This window comes from Stegostoma tigrinum, chromosome 42 (assembly GCF_030684315.1).
Source record: "Stegostoma tigrinum isolate sSteTig4 chromosome 42, sSteTig4.hap1, whole genome shotgun sequence".
NCBI lineage: Eukaryota > Metazoa > Chordata > Chondrichthyes > Orectolobiformes > Stegostomatidae > Stegostoma > Stegostoma tigrinum.
The window spans coordinates 16351955-16370249 of NC_081395.1; the positions used below are offsets into that span (position 1 = coordinate 16351955).

General features: G+C 48.2%; 1 protein-coding gene across 5 annotated transcripts in view; it reads left to right on the top strand.

Moving 5' to 3' along the window:
* LOC125449413 (gastrula zinc finger protein XlCGF71.1-like) overlaps positions 1 to 18295 on the top strand; it is a 129842-nt gene that overhangs the window by 24915 nt on the left and 86632 nt on the right. For 3 of the 5 annotated variants that reach the window (XM_059641606.1, XM_059641605.1, XM_059641608.1), the window contains 5 exons: positions 3034 to 3193; positions 9131 to 9609; positions 11820 to 11966; positions 12713 to 12908; positions 16549 to 16761. The gene's annotated coding sequence lies outside the window, so the exon portion shown is untranslated. Of the gene's footprint in view, positions 1 to 3033; positions 3194 to 9130; positions 9610 to 11819; positions 11967 to 12712; positions 13301 to 16548; positions 16762 to 18295 lie in introns of all 5 variants that reach the window. The other 2 variants (XM_059641607.1, XM_059641609.1) reach the window with 2 other exon arrangements.

Sequence of the window (18295 nt, forward strand, 5' to 3'; positions counted from 1 at the left end):
TGCGGTGGTGGGGTGTGAGGGATGAGTTGCGGGAGACACGGTCGAAGGCTTTCCAAGAGTTCAAACAGTTCATCCCCTTCGCCAACACCTTCCACCCCAACCTCAAGTTCAACTGGACCATTTCCAACACATCCCTCACCTTCCTGGACCTCTCTGTCCCTATCTCAGGCAACCACCTAGAAACTGATGTCCATTTCAAGCCCACTGACTTCCACAGCTACCTAGAATACACCTCCTCCCACCCACCCCCCTGCAAAAATTCCATCCCCTATTCCCAATTCCTTCACCTTCACCGCATCTGCTCCCAGGATGAGGTATTACGCTCCCATACATCCCAGATGTCCTCGTTCTTCAAGGACCGCAACTTTCCACACCCCCCTGCAGTGGTCGAGAAAGCCCTTGACAGTGTCTCCCGCATTTCCCGCAACTCATCCCTCACATTCCGCCCCTGCCCCTGCAATAACCGCCAAAAGAGAATCCCCCTATCCTCACATACCACCCCACCAATGTCCAGATACAACGCATCATCTTCCGTGGGAAGTTGTGTGTGGACCCTGTGGAGATCGGAGAGGTGCTAAATGATTATTTCTCATCTGTTTTCACTGAGGAACGGGAGAATATTGTAGAGGAGATGACTGAGTTACGGGCTACTAGAATTGAAAGGATTAATGTTAGTAAGGAGGAGGTGTTATCAATTCTAGAAGCTGTGAAGGTAGATAAATCTCCTGGGCCAGATGGGATATTTCTGAGGATTGTCTGGGAAGCTAGGGAGGAGGTGGTGGAGCCTTTGGCCTTGATCTTTGAGTCCTCATTGTCTACAGGTTTAGTACCAGAGGACTGGAGGATTGCAAATGTTGTGCCCTTGTTCAAGAAGGGCAGTAGGGATGACCCAGGTAATTATAGACCTGTGAGCCTTATGCCTGTTGTAGGAAAATTTTTGGAAAGGACTGTAAGAGATAGGATTTATAATCATCTAGCAAGCAACAATTTGATTGGAGATAGTCAGCATGGATTTGTCAAGGGCAGGTCATGTCTCACAAACCTCATTGAGTTTTTTGAGAAGGTAACCAAGCATGTGGATGAAGGAAGGGCAGTTGATGTGGTGTACATGGACTTCAGTAAAGCCTTTGATAAGGTTCCACATGGTAGGCTATTGGAGAAAATACAGAGGCACAGGATTGAGGGAGATTTAGCAGTTTGGATTAGAAACTGGCTTTCTGTAAGAAGGCAACGAGTGGTGGTTGATGGAAAATATTCAGCCTGGAGTCAGGACCACTGCTGTTTGTCACTTTTATAAATGATATTTGTCATTATAAATGACTTGGACATGGGCATAGGTGGCTGGCTTAGTAAGTTTGCAGATGACACTGAAGTCGGTGGAGTGGTGGACAGTGTGGAAAAATGTTGCAGGTTGCAGGGAGACTTGGATAAACTGCAGAATTGGGCTGAAAGATGGCAAATGGAGTTCAATGTGGATAAATGTAAGGTGATTCACTTTGGGAAGAATAACAGGAAGGCAGAATACTGGGTCAATGGAAAGATTCTTGGTGGTGTGGATGTGCAGAGGGATCTTGGTGTCCATGTACATAGATCCCTGAAAGTTGCCACCCAGTTTGATAGTGCTGTTAAGAAGACTTACGGTGTGTTAGGTTTTATTGGTGGAGGGATTGAGTTCCAGAGCCGTGATGTCATGCTGCAACTGTACAAAACGCTAGTGCGGCCTCATTTGGAATATTGTGTGCAGTTCTGGTCACCCCATTACAGGAAGGATGTGGAAAATACAGGAAAAGGTGCAGAGATTTACCAGAATGTTGCCTGGTCTGGAGCGCAAGCCCTGTGATGAAAGGCTGAGGGACTTAGGTCTGCTCCCATTGGAGAGAAGGAGGCTAAGAGGGGACTTAATAGAGACATACAAGATGATCAGAGGATTAGATAGGGTGGACAGTGAGAGTCTTTTTCCGAGGATGATGACTTCAGCTTGTACAAGGGGGCATAGCTACAAATTGAGGGGTGATATATTTAAGACAGATGTCAGAGGCAGGTTCTTTACTCAGAGAGTGGTAAGTGCATGGAACCCATAGGTTGCAGGAACAGCAACTCATATTCCACTTTGGTACCGTTGGGCTGCAGTGTTCCTATGTCGATTTCACCAGCTTCAAAATCTCCCCTCCCCCCACTGCATCCCAAAACCTGCCCAACTCGTCCCTGCCTCCCTAACCCGTTCTTCCTCTCACCTATCCCCTCCTCCCACCTCAAGCCTCACCTCTATTTCATACCTACTAACCTCATCCCGCCCCCTTGACCTGTCCATCGTCCCGGGCCTGACCTATCCCCTCCCTACCTCCCCAACTGTGCCCTCCTCTCCACCTATCTTTTCCCTATCCATCTTCCGTCCGCCTTCCCCTCTCTCCCTATTTATTTCAGAACCCTCTCCCCACCCCCTCTCTGATGAAGGGTCTGGGCCCGAAACATCAGCTTTTGTGCTCCTGAGATGCTGCTTGGTTCATCCAGCTCTACACTTTGTTATCTAGAATTAGAGATAAGCTGTGCATGGGGGTATGTGGAAACTGTCTCAAATAAGGTTAGGTGAGGATCATTTGTAAAGGTGTGAGACTTCTGAAGTATGTAACTTCTGTCTCTGACAAAGGGGCCGGGGCACTAACTTTGTTCCAGCCAGATGGTCCCGTGGTTTGAAATTACATTTTGCCACTTTCGCAACTTGGAATCACCTCCTGTCGTTAGCAGTCACTTCGCGAACGATCGATACTATATCCTGCTCTCTTTATGTTTTCGATGTATAATTGTTTTGTATCATGTCTTTGTCTGCTGTAGTGATTGTTTCATGTATCATGTCATTGTGAGATGTAGAATTGCTTTATGTATTATGCACTTGATAAGGTGTAAAAAGCGGGGACTGTCCGCTGCTTGGAGAGAATTCCTTACGAGACTCTGCACTCTGTGCAGGGTTGAGTACAGTGACCCTCCACAGCTTGTACTTGCATTGTAATAAAGGATTTGTGTTTCTCTAAACAGGTCAGTGTCTTGTTATTGCATCAAGTTCGTGAGGGTCTCCAGAAACGAACCTAACATGTGGCGCTGCGAGCAGGGTTCCAACATGTACAGCAGTCTCACGAGGAGGGCTGAATAAGTGATCGTTTGAGCGTCAGGGGAGTGAGACAGACGGGCCCGCAAGGTAAGATTCACCTTGGTCTCTCTCACTAACCTGCCCCCCATGTGACCCCTTGTCCCTGCGTGGCTGTGTACTGATGGAACCCCGAGACAACTCACGGTCCTGAACACCGCTAAATCCTAAAGCCTGGAGGTTAGAGACCCCGGTCGGGTAACTGGGAGAAAAATCCGGAAGGTTAGAGTCCCCGGTGGCCCGGGAAAATTGACTAGGTAAGTTCAGGAGGGGGTTAGTATAAGATTGGGAAGGTATAATAAGTGTTCAGACCTAGGTATAGAATAGTTACAGTGTCTGTCTGTCTCAACCACCCTGCCTTAGACCAATTGTTAAGAGGGGAAATCCCCCACGTGAAGGTCAGGACCCTGAAGTGGGTGTTGAGACTAAGGACACTGGTGTAGTATATAGAAACAAGTAAAAAGTGAAAGCGCTGGATAAGTCGAGTGTCGAATTGGTTATGCTGGGATGACCCCGAAAATGAAGTACAGTACAGATGTCTGTTGGCATGCCTAAATAAAAAATTGGGAAATGAGAATTGGCCTTTAGGGGAACGTGGGATATAGATCGATGTACTAAAGCAGAAGAGGCACTATGGACACGTCATGTGGGAACCAAATGGACAGGGTTAATGTCATTCTGGAGAAAGAGAGCTGAGGAGCTGACTGAAAAATCAAAACTGGCCATTTGGGTGGATAATGCACGTAGGAGAGGGATCAGTGCCTTGATAATGAGGGGAAACCTAAAACTTGGGAGGTTTTAAAGCTGCAGTGTGAGGATCATGAGATGAATGAAAGGGAAAGAGTTAAACAAGAAAGGCAGGAGAGAGAACAACGCGACAAAGAACAGGGACTAGAGCGGCAGGCCGCGTTGACAGAAAACAAAAAAATCAGAGGTACCTCCTGACATATCTGGTAGACCGATGTTGCTCCAAATTAATGATACAGATGAGCAAGACGACGAGGACTGGGGAAGGCACCCCTCTGCCCCATTGGGACCACAACCCCCTCCACAACCCTACCCATCCTTGGCCAACCCACATCTGCACGCACCCCAACACTGCCATCAGCCCCAGCAATCGCCCGTAGCCCTATCACCGCCACCGTACGCTGCACAAACTAAACCTCCTATAGAACCTCCAAGCCCTTCAGTAATCAGCCCACATGATCCCCGACAAACCTGCGGCTTGTACAGACCCTATCTCCTGTCATACCAGGTCTAAAACTAAACAGGGAAACAGGAAACAGAATACAGAACCGACCGTTAGTGAACAAAAGGAGGGACGACAAGATTCTTTTAAAACCCATAAGAGAAGCCTCAGGAAACATAAGTCCCGGGTGCAGTTCACTCGAGCACCCGTCTAGCGTTTCCTAGCGATTCTACAAGTAGCGGAGAATATGATAGTCCCAACTCACAAGCAGAGGATAGTGAATGTGAGGACAGAGTTTGGCAGAGACCCTCGAATAGCCATCCCCTAAAGAAGGACCCCCGTAAGAAAAATCTCCAACAATTTCCTAATCACACGGTCCCTTAACCAAACCCAACATAAGGGGGTCAAAATACAATGTAGGACGATACCCCTTGGAAGCCACAAGAGATGTGTTTAATTTGTCAAGGGCTCCTGATCGAAAGACTAACCCAGAAGATTTTATAGATTACATCCTGGACACTGTTCAAATATACCAAGCCATCCCGCAAGCCCTTTTTAGCCTGTGCTGCATCTCTGCTGCGCTCTCTAGCCCTCAGGGTCAGTCCCAGGAACTTGACCTCCCTCAACCCTATCTGTGCCTTCTTCGGGTTTACCTTCAACCCGCTCTTGCATGGGAGTCGTAATAACTCACTAAGTAGGGGGCCATGTTCCTCACTATTGTCTGTGAACAACAGGATGTCGTCCACGTACTGTACAAGCCTGTGTGGCTCACTGAAATCTTTTAAACAGTCTGCCATACACTGGTGGAAAATGCTGGGGCTATTATGTAAAACCTGTGGCAGACAACTCCATGTGCACTGTTGTCCTTTAAAAGTAAATGCAAATTTGTACTGGTCCTGCCGAACCGGGATAGACCAGAAACCATTCGAGATATCCAGCACCGTGAATACAGATGCTGACACGGGATTTCTCCTAATGGATCGGCCACGGCTGCGACTGTTGGAGCGCAAGCTGGAATATTCTTATTTAACACCCTATAGTCCACTATTGCCCTCCAGGAGTTATCTGGCTTTCTCACCAGCCAGAGCGGCGAGTTCACATGGGTAGCTATTGGTCTTAATACCCCCTGCCTGACTAATGAACTCAGGGTGACTTCCAGATCAGCCTCCGCTTCCCTGGGGAAATTGTACTGTTTCTGAGGTTGAGACATGGGATCCCCATCTATCCTCACCTCTATCCCCGGGATTCTCCCTAACCCCAGCCACCCAGGCCACCTCCCCTTGTGGAAGTAGTGAGCCTGTCCAATAGCCATCGGATTCCCCTGCCCAGTTGTTACAAGTGGTGCCCTACCCCCAGAGCACCCGTACACTAGAGACTCCTCGGTGGTTCCCTGACGCGCTGTACCCATCTTGATGATGACCGCCACCGCTACCCATGCCGCCAGATGACCCATCTGGAAAACAGAACAAAAAGACACGCATGCTTTAAGGCAGGAGCATGCCTTTCCATTAATGGCCCGCGCCATTGTTTTGAAATTCACAACCATTTATCCAGGTAACTGATACCTCTTGAAACTGCCAGCTGCGGTTTCTCCCACAGCTGTGGCTCCGTGGGGTCCTAGGGCCCATCATCCATTCATTCATTCATTCATTCATCCATTCCCAAACCGTACTCCATCACTTACACACGTACGTCATACTGAAACTGACAGGTTTACAGTAGACCCTTTAAACTTGAATTGTGTATATGTTCTGTCTATTTACAGCGCCACCCACCTGCGGGTGGCCAATTTAAAACTCGTCCCCACTATGCTGGGGCCGCTCATTTAGCTGACCCGTTCCCGGGGGCCAGAACTCCTCCTGTCCAGGGGCCTGACTGCCCCTCATCATAGCCCCTCCGAGGAACCTTCTCCGGACCTATGATCTGCTTCCAGACATGAGGTGGGATATACTCCGGTCACTCCTATAAAAATACAGGTCATCCCGGGAGCGCCCTTATCCTCGATACTTCAATATCCTCTCAAAACCGAGGCAGTGGAAGGGATAACCTCCTTAATAGATTCATTCCTCCAACAAGGTATTTTAGTCCCTTGCCAATCACCTTGCAATACTCCTATTCTGCTCGTCCCTAAACCTGGCCGACGGAAATGGCGACTGGTCCAGGACCTCAGACAAATAAATAAGGTAGTCCGACCCTTGCATCCAATTGTCTCTAATCCTGCCACTATCCGAAGTAACATCCCCTCGGATGTGTGTGTTTTCACCATTGTGGACTTAGAACATGCATTTTTTGCTGTTCCCTTGGATAAGGAGTCTCAGTATCTGTTTGCCTTTACCTTCAACGACCAGCAGTATACTTGGACTCGTCTCCCCCAAGGGTTCATTCACTCGTCTACCCTATTTTCCCAGGTTTTGCACTCCAGCTCCAAAATCTCTGACTCTTGGATGGCTCCACAGTCGTCCAATACATTGATGATCGACTCTTAGCAAGCCCATCAGCATCCACAAATGTTGCAGATACTAATAGACTATTAAATGCTCTCCACTCTTGGGGATATGTTGTGCCTGCCGCGAAGGTTAAGCGTAACCAAAGGCAGGTACAGTTCCTAGGAATTTTGCTCAGCGCCTCAGAGCGGACACTCACCCCTGAGCACATTACCCCTATTCTTATGACCGCCTCACCCACCACCCCTAAACAGATGAGGGCCTTTTTAGGGTTAGTAAATTATTGTCGACCATGACTCCCTAATGTAACTTTGCTCACCAAACTCCTAACCCCTTTCACTTCTTGTAAAGCCCCAAAAACCTTTACCTTCTCTAACGAGCAAAGGTCAGCCTTCACAGACTTAAAAGCAGCCCTTGCTGCTGCCCCAGCATGGGGAAGACCTTTATATGACAGGCCTTTCCAGCTATGTGTTAATGTTCTGGATGGATGAGCTACTGGGGTATTAACACAGACTCACGGCGATTGCAAACGACCGGTTGCCTGCTACTCCACCCGCCTGGACACTAGCTCACAGATTACCCCCTTGTTCCCAGATTCTCCCCACGATTTATTCCTTAGTCACTGCAGCCTCTAATGTTACTGTCCACCAGCCTCTTACCGTCTATACCTCACATGCCATTGTAGCCCTCCTCACTTCCCACCAGGCTTAACACCTTACCCAGGCACGTTTAAGCTGCTACAAAGTGGCACTCCTTAACAATCCCCTCTTGGCATTCTCTTTCTGCTCCACTATTAACCCAGCCACATTTTTGAGCAAACCTCCAGATGAGCTCTTAGAACCCCCACATTACTGCCTGCTAAGGAACCTATTTCTAACCTCTCCCCGCCCCGACCTTACTGATGCCCCTCTCCCTTCTCCAGACCTTATCCTGTTTGTTGATGGCAGTTCCTCCATATCCCCCTTGGGTACCCCCCTCTCTGGATACGCGATTGGCGACGCTGCCTCCACATTAGAATGGGTGACATTTGAGCCCCCGGTATCTGCTCAGAAAGCAGAACTTTTTGCCCTTACCCATGCCTGCATTCTAGCCACAGGGAAGTCAGCGAATACTTACACCGACTCTCGCTCTGCCTTTGGAGTCTCCCACGACTTTGGCCAGTTGTGGTCTCAGTGTGGATTTTTAACGTCCTCAGGTACACCCATCCAGAATTCCCTGTATGTTAAAAGCCTTCTCCAGGCGATCCTCCTCCCTAAACAATTGGCTTTTATCAAACGTGCTGCTCATGCCTCCAATGATTCTATAGTTACTCGGGGCAACACTCCGGCTGATCTGGCTGCTAAACAGGCTGCTGCAGAACAAATTTTATTTTACCCTCTATGAACAAGCGGGCGGTAAATCGAATGCCTCCTTTGGACAAGACGGGCATGCCAGATTTAGTCACTGTTTGGCACTTACAGGGGGACGCCCCTGCTTCTGAAAAGCATATTTGGAAGGCGCATGGATGCTTGCATTCTGCGTCCTCAGATTTTTCGGTTACCCCAGTCGGCCAAGTGTGTATACCTGATACTTTGTTACCTATGCTTGTTGACTCTGCATACTGACACTCACCTTGGCAAGGAGGGAATGAGTGGTATTATGCTCCGTACCTGGTGGCACCCCAGACTGACTGAGGCAGCCCAGTCTCACAGCATCATGTCTCACATGCCAGCAAAACAATGTGGGTCAGCGGGTGAGATGCTCACCAGGAAAAACACCCTTGCCAGGTGGACCGTTTTAATGCATTCAGCTAGATTTTACTGAGTTACCGCGTGTAAACTGTTATAAATATTGTCTTGTCATTGTAGATGTATTCAATAGGTGGATAGAGGCTTTCCCAATGACAAACAACAAAGCCTCAACAGTAGTAAAACTATTATTAACTGAAATAATACCGAGGTTTGGAGTGTCGCAACAAATTAGTTCAGACAACGGCCCTCACTTTGTAGGGAAGATTAATAAGGAACTGTGTGATACGTTACGCATCCAACAGCAATTCCACTGTGCCTACCACCCCCGGGCAGCAGGGATAGTGGAAAGAGCTAATGGAACACTCAAAACTAAACTGACCAAGTTGACATTAGAGACCGACCTTATTTGGCTGAAGGTTTTGCCACTAGCCTTGTATCACATGCGGATAACATCCCACTCTACTACTGGGCTTTCAGCAGCAGAAATAGTCTATCGCCGACCCGCAGAACACCCTGGGATGCCAATACTAGCCCACCCACCCAAATTGACCTAAATGTGATGGGAGAAGAAATGCAAAGGTACTTCCGACAATTAACATCATCTTTAAATTTTCTCCATTTGCAGGTGAAGTGCGCCTTTGGACCACCTCCGCAGACACCGGACCAAGACCTCAAGGTTCAGGATCGGTCTTCGCGGCCGCAGATTGGAGATTTTGTACTTGTCCGGGACTGGGATTGTCCCAAGCTCGGACCAAGGTGGAAGGGACCATTTCAAGTGCTTCTTCAGACTCCAACAGCTCTTAAAGTTAAAGGACAGAATCGCTGGATCCACCTGAGTGACTGTAAATGATGGATTTCCTCATCAGCTTGCAATTTAACCATTGGACTGAGTATTATTCTGCCTGTGCATGGCCAGCAGGACAATCTGTTTTATAGGACACACGTCTAGCTGCATGGGAATCAGACAGCATGTTACCTGCTAGCACGGTCTGTAGAAGCGTTTTGTGGCAACACCAGCCTGGAACCCTAGTCAGCTTTATGAAGTAGCATATTCCAGTAAGCCTTGCCAAGGGGAGAGGGGAACTTGGACAAGAGTTGTGCAGGGTAGGTGTGTGGAATTGGTAGTTAATGGCCCGTCTGACTGTGTGGACGCTAGACCTAGGCATGGGAAGGAAGGGGCTAACTGTACAAGTCCCAGCAGCTATTTGTTTTGCTTTAATGGAACTGGGACTTGCTGTGTGCATGCGCTAGTCACAAATCACCCCCATAATGTTTCCTGGCCCCATCAGTGTGTAAAGAGAAATTGCACCACTAGAGGAGGACTGTTGAACTGCCCCTCATAGAACATAGAACATAGAACATTAGAGCACAGTACAGGCCCTTCGGCCCTCGATGTTGTGCCGACCTGTCATACCGATTTCAAGCCCATCTAACCTACACTATTCCATGTACATCCATATGCTTATCCAATGATGCCTTAAATGTACCTAAAGTTCGTGAATCTACTACCGTTGCAGGCAAAGCATTCTATTCCCTTACTACTCTCTGAGTAAAGAAACTACCTCTGACATCTGTCCTGTATCTTTCACCCCTCAATTTAAAGCTTTGCCCCCTCGTGCTCGCCGTCACCATCCTAGGAAAAAGGCTCTCCCTATCCACCCTATCTAACCCTCTGATTATCTTATATGTCTCAATTAAGTCACCTCTCAACCTTCTTCTCTCTAATGAAAACAGCCTCAAGTCCCTCAGCCTTTCCTTGTAAGACCTTCCCTCCATACCAGGCAACATCCTAGTAAATCTCCTCTGCACCCTTTCCAAAGCTTCCACAAAGCCGCACCAGAGTTTTGTACAGCTGCAGCATAACCTCTTGGTTCTGGAACTCGATCCCTCTATTAATAAAAGCTAAAACACTGTATGCCTTCTTAACAGCCCTGTCAACCTGCGTGGCAACTTTCAAGGATCTGTGTACATGGACACCGAGATATCTCTGCTCATCCACACTACCAACAATCTTACCATTAGCCCAGTACTTTGCCTTCCGGTTACTCCTAACAAAGTGCATCACCTCACACTTGTCCGCATTAAACTCCATTTGCCACCTCTCAGCCCAGCTCTGCAGTTTATCTATGTCTCTCTGCAACCTACAGCATCCTTCGTCACTATCCACAACTCCACCGACCTTAGTGCCATCTGCAAATTTACTAACCCATCCTTCTACGCCCTCATCCAGGTCGTTTATAAAAATGACAAACAGCAGTGGACCCAACACCGACCCTTGCGGTACACCACTAGTAACTGGTCTCCAGGATGAATATTTCCCATCAACTACCACCCTGTGTCTTCTTTCAGCAAGCTAATTTCTGATCCAAACTGCTATATCTCCCACAATTCCATTCCTCCGCATTTTGTACAATAGCCTACTGTGGGGAACCTTATCCAACGCCTTGCTGAAATCCATATACACCACATCAACCGGTTTACTCTCATCTACCTGTTTGGTCACCTTCTCAAAGACCCTGCTTAGAATCTAAGCCAATAACTGTGACCCCAGGTATAGATGGACTTGTGGGGAACGCAATGGCACCCATGTAGAAATGGACTATGGGTCATTTCTGTTTAACTCAGCAAATTTCCATCCGTATAAGCGTCACTCCTCCTGGAATACGTATCAAGGAATACATGAGTCTGTTACCTGCTCCCGGGCTAAGAAGGGATTCGTTTTCCTTCTAAATGGGACCTTCACAACTGCCACTCCACCTTTCCCGGTGCTGTTTGCTGTTGGGACCATTGAGCCTCTCATGGTCCCTTGTCCCCAACAAGCATGAACTCAACGGTGAGTTGTCACATGCTCCCTGAGCTGGGAGTTTCGCGCTGCATGGCAGAACCTGATTGCCTTGGGCTCTTCCTTCAGATACGGCTTCCTGGGAACTGTCAGCTTGGGAGGCTCCCCAGGGGTGGCGGCTGCAAAAAATTGAAATTACCTTATATGTGGACTCACCACCCTGGGAAACAGCACAATGATGGCATTGGAGGCAGTCAACCAAGAATTAGCCGAATTTCGGCTCTATGCTCAGCAAACCCGGTATGCAGTGGACTATCAACTGGCTCGGCAAGGAGGAGTATGCACTATTATAGGGGACAAGATGTAAAATTTCTTTATGTATTATGAACTTGATAAGGTATAAAAAGCGGGGACTGTCCGCTGCTTGGAGAGAATTCCTTACGAGACTCTGCACTCTGTGCAGGGTTGAGTACAGTGATCCTCCACAGCTTGTACTTGCATTCTAATAAAGGATTTGTGTTTTTCTAAACAGGTCAGTGTCTTGTTATTGCATCAAGTCCGTGAGGGTCTCCGAAAATGAACCTAACATGATCATTCTTCAGTTGACATTTATTAGCCACAATATGGAGGTGCCAGTGTTGGACTGGGGAGGACAAGGTCGGAAGTCACATGATACCAGGTAATAATCCAACTGCTGCCTCACAGTGGCAAAGACCTGGGTTCAGTTCCAGCCTTGGGGAACTCTGTGTGGAGTTTTAACATTTTCCCTATGTCTGCATGTATTTCCTCCAGGTGCTCTGGTTTCCTTCCACTGTCCAAAAATGTACAGGTTGGGTGGGTTGGCCATGCTGTATTGCCTAGTATCCAGGGATGTGTAGATTAGGTGGATTAACCATTCAAATGTGCAAGGATGAGGTGGGGTGGGTGGAAGATGTTAGTCTGTGTGAGATACTTTTCGGAGAGTTGGTGTGGACTTATTGGGCCAAATGGCTTGTTTCCACATGTAGGGACATGTAGTGGAGTGCTGCTCGGAGTGATAGAAGTGCTGCTGACCTCAGGCTGGATGAAGCTACTAATGTTTTGCACAACTCACTGTTTTCCCAATTAGAGGTCAATTTCTCTCCCAAATGTACTGCTGATCGGCGGAGTGCTGCTCCTTCACTTGACAAAGGAGCAGTACTTTGAAAGCTTGTGATTTCAAATAAACCTGTTGGACTGTAATCGAGTGTCATGTGACTGTTGACATTTATTAGTACTGATGTTCGTTGTTTTTGTAACTTTGTTGGAACTTAATATCTTTATATCTGGATGTGAGTTTGCTCGCTGAGCTGGAAGCCATCTTCTCAAAACTCGCTATCTTTATATCTGTTAAATAAATCAGCTTTGTTTTCAACTCTCAGTCTGTCATGTCCATTGCTTTTCCAGGATTGGATCAGAATGATTGAAGTCACCATTACAGACTAAATCTACAATGGCGGCTTATTTACCCACACTTCCATACAGTTGAGAAAACTTTCAATCCTGACAGGGTCAGGCCAATGCGCAGGCGCAACGCCGAACGTGTGCAGCGCATGCACGGACTCAGCAGTAGCGAGGTGCTTCTTTTTCGGATCGGCAAACGGTGAGAATGAAGGCAGAGGTAGAGGGCGTGAGGGATGCGGTTGGCGAATGGGAACGTTCCGTAAATTGTCGAAGGAGAAAACCCTAATAATAATTGACCGATGCTCCGTTTGCGCAGAGTGAGGGTACAGCTGAAGGCTTCATTCTTCACCTGGGTACCGGGCCCCACCACCATTTTTTTCACGTAGGCGCATGCTCACCCAGCAGCTCCAGTGCAGTGGGCAAAGCTTTTGGGATTATTTTAATAGAGTGCGAACAATTTCCCCGTCAAACTACGTCCTGCCCCATGTTCCCAGAGACATGTGGCTCATCCGCCTGAAAACCCTCAGCAGCAACGCATGACCCTGAGTAGTCAACATTCTTGAATTGTGGGTCAGTCACTGAGGTAGCAAGGTGAGAGAATGTTAAGAATTTCTACCCTGGGCTGACAGTGATGGAGTTTGTAAATTTCTTTTTCAGCAAGTTAAAGAGAAATTTGCATATTCAAATCAAACAGCGTATCAAAATCTGACAATCATTTGATTCATCGGGACCTGGATATTAATGACATTAGAGTGTAAATGTTGAGCTCCAAGTCATTAACACTTGTAAAGCTTCTTCATTGAATTCCCATGTACATATTGCCAAAACTGTGCCCTGTAATCTTTTGTGATTGGCTAATAGGAAAAGCTTATATTATCTACCATATTTCAATATGCCCTAGTCTTCTTCCAATGTCACTGGAACTTCCTTTCTTCCAAGGAGAACAAACGGATTCCTCCAATCTAACTATGGAACTAATATCCCTCAAAATATGTTGGTAAATCTCCCCTGCACCTAGACATTCTTCATGATGTGCACTGATCACAGGTTTGTATTGGTGCAGTCGCTTTGCGTTCTACGTGCACTTCTGATACCTTTCCAGATGCAAACTCCAGCATGAAATTTTAATATTGAAGATGGTGAGCTTTTAGTGTTGTGCTCTGTTGCCTTAAAGATTGTATGGTACTAGGGATAGTGTGACTCCTGTGCTGTGGATCTGAAGCCATGTCAGTCCATTGCTCTCTTTCCTGCTGTCCTACCTGACTACTTCCTAGCCACTGCCTAACTACTTTTCCAGCTGGTAGTTTTGTTGTGTTTAGGACATTTCTGTTACATCTACTCATGGTATCTAATTGAGGCTGCAACTGTTGCCCACCTCCTGACCATCTGACTCACCAGCTTTATCTTCCAATGTGATCATTCTCAGTCAGGATCTGCTTCTCTAATCCCATCCATTTCTCTTTTACTTCCATGCTTATATTGACCATTGAATTCTGTTTACTTTTTATTCCCTGTAATTCATTCTACACATCCTGAAATATTAAGTTTTTTTCTCCACAAATATTACTGAATATTTCCAGTATTTTATTTTTTTCAGATTTCCAGGAGCTGCAGTATTTTGCTATTATTGTGTTACAGGTGTTGCTTGTTAGAAATACAGGCAGCCTAATTAAAAATCAGTTTTTACTAGCGTGAGCAGCGGTTGCAGTGATTGGCTCCTCTTGGTTTATTTTCCCACTGAATCTTTGAGTACAGTACAGACAGAGACTTTTCAGCCCATTAAACCTGTAATGATTCTTTGCAACAGAAATTTGCTAGTACCTCCTCCTATCCCTATTGACCAGAGGAATGTGATCTTTGACGTACTTGAACTGCTAAAGTCAGTATGTTGCACATGCTCTCAGAATTCTGTTAGGCAGAGTTACAGGTTATTCTTACAGTGATGAAGGTACAGTGACATTTATTTAAAATTTATTCCCTCTGTTAATATAGCACCTTTCATTCAACAGATATGGAAAATGTGAGGTTTCAATTTTGGTAGGAGAAACAGATGTCCAGAGGTAAGATGTTGGGAAATGTAGTTGCCCTGAGGGACCTAGGTTTCCTTCTCACTAAGTCAGAAAGAGCTGACCTGCAGGTTCAGCAAAATATTAGAAGGGTGAATGGAATGTTAGCCTTTATTGCAAGAAGTTTTGAGTACAGGAGTAGTGAAGTTTTGCATCAGATATTGTAGTGGAGAAACTACCAGGAGACGCGGAGAATTCTTCAGGAAGTTAAACTTTTATTTGCAAACAAAGTCTGTGACAATCAGAAAATGGTTTCCCAATTGCCCCTGAATCCCAGAGTCCGTTATTCTTTATACTTTTTAGTTATCATACTTCCTTCAAAGATTATCAGCATAACCAGTTGTTATCTCTCCAAAGCTATGCAGCAGACCAATTATGTTAGCTCGTGTTATCTCTCAAAAGCTATTTGTCTTCTGAATCACTTTCTGCTACAGTGATTTTCTACTTTTTAGACTTTACCTATTCCATCCTGATCATCTTCTGCCACAAAGGTCTTTTATTTTAAACTTAACCTCTTACATTATGGTTATTTTCTGCCACAATGGTCTTCTACTTTGTACCTAATCTATAAGACAGTTACTAAGTCTTAATGATATTAACTGGTAAATAACTTATGACACCATACTTAGATCACTTTTTTATCTTACGACAGAGAGCCACTGCACCTGCACTTGAAGGTCAGTTAGAGCGGTTAGTACTCCTCTATCTTATCAGGTTACTGCTGTATTCTGAAAGGCGCATTGTCTACTGTCTTCCTTTGGAGCAGTCTGAGGGTTAGTGATTTATATAGCTCTAGCAGAATTAATAAAATTTGCAGCCTAGAAGCCATTTTGTTGCTAATTTGCATCGAGAAGCCATCTTGTGCCTGTATCCAAGTTTCTTATTTATTACTACATCTGCCACAACGGTCCTTCACCTCGGGTTGACCCCATTACATCATACTAGTCCTTAGTTCTATGTTACATGCTTTAATTAACCTAATTAAGCTGCCGTTAATAGCTAAGCTAAGTGTCCTACCTTTGTTTTACACTTCCTTGACCTATGGTCAAGCACTTCATTCTGTTAAGGTACAGCATTCTATTGATTATTGTAACACTCCATAAATCAGTACATCATCCTGCTGATCACTGTAAGATTTAACCCTTTGTCTGCCCCTATAATTTTAATTTCCATCAATATATAGGAGCTTGGTTTGACTGCAGTTGGAGTACCACGTACAGTTTTGATCTTCAAAACTTAGGAAATATATGAATTCCTTCTGAAGTAGTAACACACATTCATGAGACTTGTTCCAAGGATGGCAGGACTGTCAGATGAAGAGACATTTGGCAGACGGGGCCAATGTTCTCTAGAGTTTCACAGAATGAGAGGTTATCATGTTGAAAGTTACAAAACGACTTGCAGTGATAGAAAGGGTAAATGCTGGTAAGATGTTTCTCCTGTTTGGAGTGTCTAAAACTACAGGAGGAGGTGGCAATTTAAAACTAAGGGGCTGGTGATGCCGCTTTGGTCTTTGAACAGAATTTTGTTTATTCAGAGGGTTGTGAATCTTTGCAATCCTCTACCATAGAGGGCTGTGAAGCCTCAGTCTTTGAGGGAATGCTGAAGGTAGAGACAGATAAATTTCTAATTCCCGGTAGCGTACAAGGGGAATGGTGGTGTGCTGATGTGTGTGCAAGGCATTGAAATGTTCGATCAGCCAGAATCATATTGAGTGGCAGGGAAGGCTGAACAGACTGAATGTCTTATTTTGTTTCTTGTGTTTCTATATAGGGGTAGATGAGCAAAGGTTTGTTCGAGAGAGGTCAATTTTAAGGAGTCTGGTAGAAGAAATGGAGAATTTTGTGGAGAAAATGCCACTCCTAATTGAAGGCATGATTAACAAAGGTGGAGCGCTGAAGAGCGGGAATAATGAGGCTCGGAATTTGGGGAGCACGGAATGTGGGAGTATTGAGAAGCTGGACAATATTGCAGATATTGCAAAAGGTAAGACAATGGATGGATTTGAAGATAGGCGTGATCAATTTGAAATGATGTGCTTCGAAAGCCAGAATCTTTACTGACCAGAGATGAGGATGGAGTCGAACAAAATTACTGATTTGGAAAAGACGATCTTAGTGATGATGGAGATATGAGTATGAAAGCTCATTTTGAAGTGAAATATTGCACCATGAGACAGTTATGAAGGATAATCTCTAGTGAGGGAATGGAAGTTTTGGATGGAGTGAAGACGACAGCTTTAATTGGCCCAGTAGCGAAAAGAAGGAAATTTGTGCTCATTCCGTACTGGGTATCAGTGCTGTGAGAGACTTGGAGGAGATGATGTTTATATATACCTGCTCCACTTGTCTTTCCAGATGATTAAGATTGAGGTTAGGTCTGTCAAGTTCTGATGGATTTGTACATGTACCAAGTCCCCCTCCATCATTACCAGCTGCAGCCATTGCTCTCGCTTGCCTCTCCTCCACCATCTCGCGTGCCCGCCCTCGGGCTCCCCGCCTCTTGCGCGCTCTCTCTCTCTCTCTCTCTCTCTCACACGCTCTCTCTCTCTCTCTCTCTCTCTCACACGCTCTCTCTCGAGCGCTCTCTCCCCCCCGCCCGCGCGCGCTCTCTCCCCCCCGCCCGCGCGCGCTCTCCCCCCCGCCCGCGCGCGCTCTCTCCCCCCCGCCCGCGCGCGCTCTCTCCCCCCCGCCCGCGCGCGCTCTCTCCCCCCCCGCCCGCGCGCGCTCTCTCCCCCCCCGCCCGCGCGCGCTCTCTCCCCCCCGCCCGCGCGCGCTCTCTCCCCCCCGCCCGCGCGCGCTCTCTCCCCCCCGCCCGCGCGCGCTCTCTCCCCCCCGCCCGCGCGCGCTCTCTCCCCCCCGCCCGCGCGCGCTCTCTCCCCCCCGCCCGCGCGCGCTCTCTCCCCCCCGCCCGCGCGCGCTCTCTCCCCCCCGCCCCGCGCGCGCTCTCTCCCCCCCGCCCGCGCGCGCGGCTCTCTCCCCCCCCGCCCGCGCGCGCTCTCTCCCCCCCGCCCGCGCGCGCTCTCTCCCCACCGCCCGCGCGCGCTCTCTCCCCCCCGCCCGCGCGCGCTCTCTCCCCCCCGCCCGCGCGCGCTCTCTCCCCCCCGCCCGCGCGCGCTCTCTCCCCCCCGCCCGCGCGCGGCGCTCTCTCCCCCCCGCCCGCGCGCGCTCTCTCCCCCCCCGCCCGCGCGCGCTCTCTCCCCCCCGCCCGCGCGCGCTCTCTCCCCCCCCCGCCCGCGCGCGCTCTCTCCCCCCCCCGCCCGCGCGCGCTCTCTCCCCCCGCCCCGCGCGCGCTCTCTCCCCCCCGCCCGCGCGCGCTCTCTCTCCCCCCCGCCCGCGCGCGCTCTCTCCCCCCCGCCCGCGCGCGCTCTCTCCCCCCCGCCCGCGCGCGCTCTCTCCCCCCCGCCCGCGCGCGCTCTCTCCCCCCCGCCCGCGCGCGCTCTCTCCCCCCCGCCCGCGCGCGCTCTCTCCCCCCCGCCCGCGGCGCTGCTCTCTCTCCCCCCCGCCCGCGCGCGCTCTCT